Source organism: Coloeus monedula (assembly GCF_965178545.1).
Source record: "Coloeus monedula genome assembly, chromosome: 1".
Lineage (NCBI taxonomy): Eukaryota > Metazoa > Chordata > Aves > Passeriformes > Corvidae > Coloeus > Coloeus monedula.
Genome location: NC_138781.1, coordinates 102,878,742 through 102,885,971, shown reverse-complemented (window position 1 = coordinate 102,885,971; position 7,230 = coordinate 102,878,742). Strand labels below are relative to the sequence as shown.

Sequence of the window (7,230 nt, the reverse complement as noted above, 5' to 3'; positions counted from 1 at the left end):
GTAATGACCAACAGAAAATGAAGCTTATATTTACAGAGAATCTTTAAGCATGTAAGTAATTCTACCACAACTTTGCTTACCACATATTTGCTACCAGAAAATGTGCTGAAGAGTATTAATAGCCCAACACGTCTAATGTAATACATAGTTATTTCCTGTTTCACTTGTAAGAAGCAAAGAAGTTTAATCAACAGCATAGATCTGTACAAGATAAATTGTCTACATTTATCTGCTATCACTGTTTGCACTTGTGAGTCAAAATTAACTTGCACAGGCAAAGTCAGAACTGAAAACTAACAGGCTGAGCAAAGTATTAGCCCGAGATAAACTTATTCCTGTTATGCTTTATCACTATTCTAGAATAAAACCAAGATTTTTTTTTTAAAGTCATTGCTGTTTGATGCTGCTTTTAAGTTTTATGATCTGTTTTAAAGTTACTTAGCTAGGAGTGAGGAGTTACATGCATAAATAGTTCTATTCATAAAATCCTGCATGCATGTAGCGTATTTAGGTGGATTGACCCTGGCAGGACACTAGGTGCCAACCAAGTCCATGTATCACTTTCCTTTTCAGCTGGACAGGGGACAGAAGATACAAAGAAAGGCTCATGATTTAAGGACAGGGAGAATCACTCAGCAATTGCCATCAGGGTAAAAGAGTTCTTACCAACCAAATCAGAATAGGGTAATAAGAAGTGAAACTAAATTTTAAAAACACTTTCCTCCCACCCCTCCCTTCTTCTCAGGAGACTTTATTTTTGAATTCTTCCCCAAGCAGCTCAGGGCAATGTGAAATGGGGGCTGTGGTCAGTTCATCATGTGTTATCTCTGCTGCTCCTTCCCTCTCAGGAGGATGACTCTGCACACTCTTCTCAAGCTCCAATATGGGGTCACTCCCATGGGAGACTGACCTCCATGAAGTTCTCCAAGATAAGTCCTTCCCATAGGCTGCAGTTCTTGACAGTTGCTCCAGTGTCAGTCCTTTCTACAGTGTGCAGTTCTTCAGATCAGGCTTCTCCAGAGTGGACCCACTTGTGGGTCACAAGCCCTGCCAGCAAACCTGCTCCAGCATGGGCTTCTCTCTCCACAGGGCCACAAGTCGTGCCAGAAGCCTGCTCCAGTCTAGGCTTTCCACAGTGTCACAGCCTCCCTCAGGCATCCACCTACTCCAGCGCTGGGTCCTCCACAGTCTAGAGATGGATCTGTGGTCCACCACGGACCTTGGTGAGCTGCTGAGGCACAGCTTGCTCACCATGGTCTGCACCACGGGCCGCAGGGCAGACTGATTTAGTGATTGGAGCACCTCCTGTCCCTCTGTCTACTGACCTTGTTGTCTTCAGGGCTGTTTCTCTCACATATTCTCACTGCTCTCTTCAGGTGCAATTGCTGTTGTGCAGGGTGGGGTTTTTCCTCTTAACCACATTATCCCAGAAGCACTACCACCATCACAGATGGGCTCAGCCTTAGCCAGCGTTGGGTCCACCTTGGCTCTGAAGTTTCTGGCAGAAGCCATCCCTATAGCCATCCCCTCCATATACACGCTATTTAAACCTTGTGAAAGCAAAGCTTTGCTAAGATCACTTGTTTAGTATGTGCTAGAACTTAAAAGAAAATGGGAGTAGAATGTTATCCCTTTCTTGCATTTCTAATCTTAGAGAGAGATTCTAGAAAATAATTGCCCTGTGCCTTTTTCCTACACTGTCTATCAAACTGAACTGCACTACACCTTCCCACACTGAGCAGTCTGTGCATGAGGTTTGGTGTAGTCTCAGTTTTGGTCATTTTGCTTAATTGATTTATGTCTTCTGTAGCTATTTATATCTTCACAGGTTTGCTTTTTTTGTTATATGTTTGAGCTTCGCTAATGCTGCTGTAGAGATGGGATTCAAAATTGCATGACTTTTTTGCTATTTTCTCCTTCTTCGTGCCTTGAAGGTACCTTCTACATCAAATTGTCTTCTATGTGTCTTCATCACCTAAAGGAGCATATCTGAGTTGAGGTACAGTAAAGGATGACCTCCTATTCTTATATATTCTAATGAAATGTGATGTCTGTTGTTTCACTTGTATGAAATTGTGTGGAATAGTATGAAATAGTAAGATTAAAAATTATTTCCATCAACAAATAAGAACTGGCATATGTATGTGTTTTTTTAGAATACTTGAGGAAGCCCAAATTCAAAAGGCTACAATTTTAGTGCTTCATACCCTTCTCTATTTTCCAATTTCAATAGGAGGAATGTTCTGTTTTATTGCCATTTGTATTTGAAGTGCTTTATTGTTTTTGGCTTGAATGATAATTTCTTATATCTGCTAAGGAAATTGCATCAACACAGTAAATATTGTAAACTTCCATGTTTTGAGAAAGACTTGCTCTAACTTTCCTCTGAGGCAAATTATTTAATCTTCTTCACTGGCTCAGTGATCCTGAAAGGATCAGGTCTCTTCCTTTGAGACCCCAAAGGGATGAGTTTTGACATATAAAAATTCAAAATTTGGCTTTCATGTTCTCTTAATGTTTCTCTGTGGATCTTGGAAAAAAGCAGGTCAGGCATGCTGCCAAAATTCAAATGTACTCAAAGTGAAGGGAGTCTATCCCACCCTAATGAGGAGTGCAATAGCACAATTGACAACTAAAGCCATACAAGAAAACATATGTTCTAGGTTATTGATGCTGTCTGTAGTCTTTATCATATTTTCTCAGTACAATTTTCTTACAAAAATAATGACCAGAGTTGCTCATCATTCTCTTGGTGAGCATATATGAATGTTCTTTGTGTGAACTAAGAATTGTTTGCATACATGGAGACTTCTAGGAAGACAATTCAGCTCCGTATGTGAAGGTCATGCGTTAGCAAATTTGCATGTTGACAACATCTGTTCTGCAGTTGTTGCAGTGACACAACATCAAGGTAAATGTTCAAATGAGACTAAAAACCAAGAATATATTTGCAAATAAAGATACAATAATAGCATGATAACTTCCCAAATTTACAGTAATTTTTTTAGTTAAATTTGGATGTGTTTTTAACAATGGTATAACATCCAGATTACTCCAAGAATTGCTGATTACAACAGAATGCAACAGAATAGAAGATGAGTTTTGTTTATAGCTTTGCTATTTACTTTTTGTCTATTATACATAATTCTTTTTTGTGCCTTTTTTCTTGAAGAGTACAGTTTTCCTTCCCAAAAGGTACTTAAATGAAGCTTCCAGGAGTACTAGTTCCTTCACATGCTGTACTGACACTTTTTCCTTTGTGTTTATTTATTTTTGAAAGATAAATTCTCTATTACAGATCTTCACTTGGGAAGACATTTTCAATTGTGATCAAAGTTACTTCCCTTCCTTTCACAAAAAAGAAATGTGCATCAATTTCTTTAGAAACCGTGAATTTGTTCGAATGTGGGCAATGGAACAGCCTTCTTAGATGCATTCAGGGACTGTAGCAAGTGAAGAATGGTGGAAAATGAATCTCATGAATGGGTTGAAATGTGAGTAGCTAGAAGTCTAAGTTATGATGTGTATATAACTTGATTTTTAAAATGTGAAGAGATTTTCCTTCAGTATGGGTAATGGAATGTAGCCAGAGAGTATCCTAGTGGGAGATGGGATATGTGTAGTTGCTAAAGAAGCCATGCAAGATGCATAAAGTAGCTGTTTCCTTATTTTATTGTTTGGATTTGGGTTTTGTTGGGCTGGGGGTTTTTGTGTGTGTGTGTTTCTTTTTAATTTGATACAGACTTGTGGTTTCATTTTGTGTGGTGTTAGGTTTGGTTTGGGTTTTTTTGCTTCAGTTTGAAGTTGTTTTGTGTGGAGTTATTTTTTTTGCTTTGGGTTTTGGAGTTTTTTTGCTCTGGTTTAGAGCTTTTGTTTGGTTGGTTTGGTTTTTTAACAGAAATATACAGAGGGGTTTTTCGACCTATTTTACTTTTGTCTTTTTGAAGACAATATCTTTTGTCTCTTGGCAGTGAATTAGATTTTTTGAGGCAAGAAAGAGTGAGTGGATTTACTTGTTCATTTCCCTAAAATATTTTTTTTTTTTAAATTTAAGACTCTTAGTGTCAGACAAGAGAAGAATCATGCAGCTATAGCTACTATTCATGATTAAAAGACTACCTGCTATAGTGCTGCTAAAAGTTTTGGGATGTTAAGTAGGGAAGTAGAGATATTACCCTTAAAGCTAAAGGAAATCTTGCTTCTCAGTCTGAGATTGTGACACAGGCGTTTTCAGTATTCTGTACATTATGAGGCATTTTTTAAAATGAGAAATATTTAGCTTTTCACAGCTATGGCACATTGTTCCATCTGTGTCTAACTGTATCAGTTTTATGTCTTGAGGACCTGCCAGTTAGGTAGCCTGTGTTATCAGGCTTGGGAAAGTGGTGTCATGCTTTGGAATAAAAGCCTCAACATTTTAGTTACCAACATGACAGAAAGAAATATTTCTTATTTTCTATTTTAGTAGGTAACTGTAAATTATAATGTAAAATGAACTTTTCAAAGTTTTGTTTGTTTGTTTGTTTGTTTAACTGTTCTTGCCATGGTCTTTTAATATCTCTGATTATCTAGAATACTACAGTTTTTCATAATAACTTCCAAGAGCCCCTGGCTAATTACTGAGTTAATTATGAAAAGACGTGTTTGCAAGGCTATATCATCTAGCTGAATGAAAAAATAGTCTTATTATAGGCTATTTAAAACTCTGGAGGTATACTAGGAGCAAGTAGTTGTGTAAGGATCCACCCAGTTTGGTTGAGTACTAGGACCTGTACTTAAGTACTGTGATTCAGTTAACTAATTTCATCCTGTTCATAATATTTGGGGGACTGGGGCCACAGTCTTAAGTTTAGGAAGGGAGGGAGAAATAAATACTGAACAAATAATGCTTAGTGAAGAACAGTATGAAAAAAGTTTTATTTTGTATAAATGACTTGTACTTAAGAGAAAAATGTGGTTTTAGTTTTGATAATGCCTGACCAATGAGAATCATTTTCAAGTTACTGCGGAGTGGCCTTAATGCTGTAAATAATCCAATTGGCCAAGTCCCAGTACAATGTAGATGAGAAAAGGATGCAGGAAATTCTGTTGTTTACACATGTGTCTGTTACACTGAGAAGCAAGAGGAGCCCAGCAAACTGACAGGGTAAGGGGTCTTAAGATTGTGGGTTTAATGTTTAATTTCTATAAATCTCTTCAAGGATAAAGTATGAGTTACTATCATGCTGGTGGTAAGGAGGAAAACAGTCTGAAATGCCCAGAAAAAGTACTGAAGATCAGAAAACAGTATCTGAAGTATGTAGCTAAGTTATATCTAGCTAGATTTTTTTTCTTCTATGTTTTTTGCTACTATCGTGTAATATTACTTCTAACATCCCATTAAACATGTTTTTCAAGTGTAGTAGAATCCTTACTTGCCATAACCACATAAGTTTTTAAAATCTTCTAAGTGACAGTTTGTTAAAATTATCTATTAGTTTTGATTAGAAATTAGTATAAATGCAGAAATTTCACAGGTTATACTGTTTTACTACTGTTTTAAAATTTTTTTTTAATTACTTTTTGAAATGCATATTTAATGACATAAATTGGTAAAACTGGTACCTTTTAATGGGTGTGGTATTATGGACATAAGTGTCATGAAAATATTGTTAAGAGTTTGCAGAAGTTCATACTGCATTTTTTTGTTGGAAAGCAGTGTTTTCACAGTGGTTCTATTTTCATAAGTTATGCAATTCAGTAATGAGTTGTATAATCCTAACTTCCTTCAGAAAAAATATCTGAAGCCGGGATAAGAAGAATGTGTTCTTAGCTGTGTGGTATTATTCTAATGCAATGAAATATACTTTTTGATACTATGATTTGTTGATGCTGGACAAAAATATTCAGTCTGTCATTATTTTAAGGTCAAGTGTCAGAGATGGTGTGAGACACCATGGATGATCCTTCAGCAATGAGAACCAAGGGTCAAATTTCAAAAGCAGTGTTCATGAGTTTAATAAGCATATATAGCAATTAGTACTAATGAGCTTCCAACTGACTATCCAGATAGCTGCATTTTGTTTGTGTTAGTTGTCACTGATTCTTACAAACATTTTATGAAGCAGACTCTGCTATAAATAATTGTATAGCTAGACTGCTAGTTTTTGGTTCAAATTTCCTGTGCTGTTAGGAAAATTATTTGTGTTTCTGAAAGCAGTTCTTTTAATAATAAAATGAAGCTAAATGAATTTCCAAAATATATTAGGCATCATTAATAGAACTAGTCATATCACTTCCAGAGACATCTACAAAAAATTAGTCAAAAATGTGAAATTAGATGTCTGGGGGTGGGGGTTTTTTGTGTGTTTTCATGTAGCCAGCTTTGAATTTTGGCCACTCTTTCACCTTAAGTATAAAATACTAATGTAACCTTGGTTAAATCTGAAAAATAAATCACTTGTAAATGAATATGCTAGAGGAGCTGTTAATGAACAGGCTTAAATCACTGTCATTTCCCTCACCACAAGGGGGTAGATATTGAAACCATTTTGATATTCATGGAATCATAGATTCATAGAATGGTTTGGGTTGGAAGGGACCTTAAAGATCATCTAGTCCCAATCCAACCACCACGGACAGGGAAGTACAGAAGGTTGCTTAAGGCCCCATTCAACCTGCCCTTGAACACTTCTGGGGATGGGACATCCACAGCTTCTTGGGGCAGCCTGCTCCAATGTCTCACCTAATCTATGCACTCTTATTCTTTTTCTAGTCCATACAATGATCTTTAATTGGTTTGTTATGAAAATGATCCTTCCTGAACACCTTGATTCTTTGTTCATGCTGATTAAGTAATCTAGGTCTGATTTACACTGGGTTAAATGAGACTGGGTTTTTTACCAAGCCCATTTGTATTTAATGTCAATCACATCACTGGAGGAATACCAGGAGGAATTGTCATGAAAACTCATATTGTTTTAATTAATTTATTTTAATGTGTTTTCAGTTGACTGGAATGTTTCTCCATAACTTTTGTAGGTATGCATTTTTGCAAAAGGATGCCAACTTCCCTTCTGCTACGCTGAGTAGTCACCACTTATACAAATAATTTCTTCTCTTTTAGTGGGACTACATATTGGCCCACAGTGAGCGGGCACTGAGAGAATAAACAGAGATGCTTTATGCATTTACATGACATCTGGTATACAACATATGATACTTTGTGATTTATATTACGTGACCACTCTA

At 36.6% G+C, this 7,230-nt stretch overlaps 1 protein-coding gene across 1 annotated transcript in view; it reads left to right on the top strand.

Moving 5' to 3' along the window:
* Nucleotides 1–1,878: 1,878 nt before the first annotated feature.
* CCDC102B (coiled-coil domain containing 102B) overlaps nucleotides 1,879–7,230 on the top strand; it is a gene marked incomplete at its 3' end in the record, with an annotated part of 148,683 nt that continues 143,331 nt past the window's right edge. Inside the window, exon 1 of the mRNA XM_082277488.1 lies at nucleotides 1,879–1,999. The remainder of the gene's footprint in view (nucleotides 2,000–7,230) is intronic.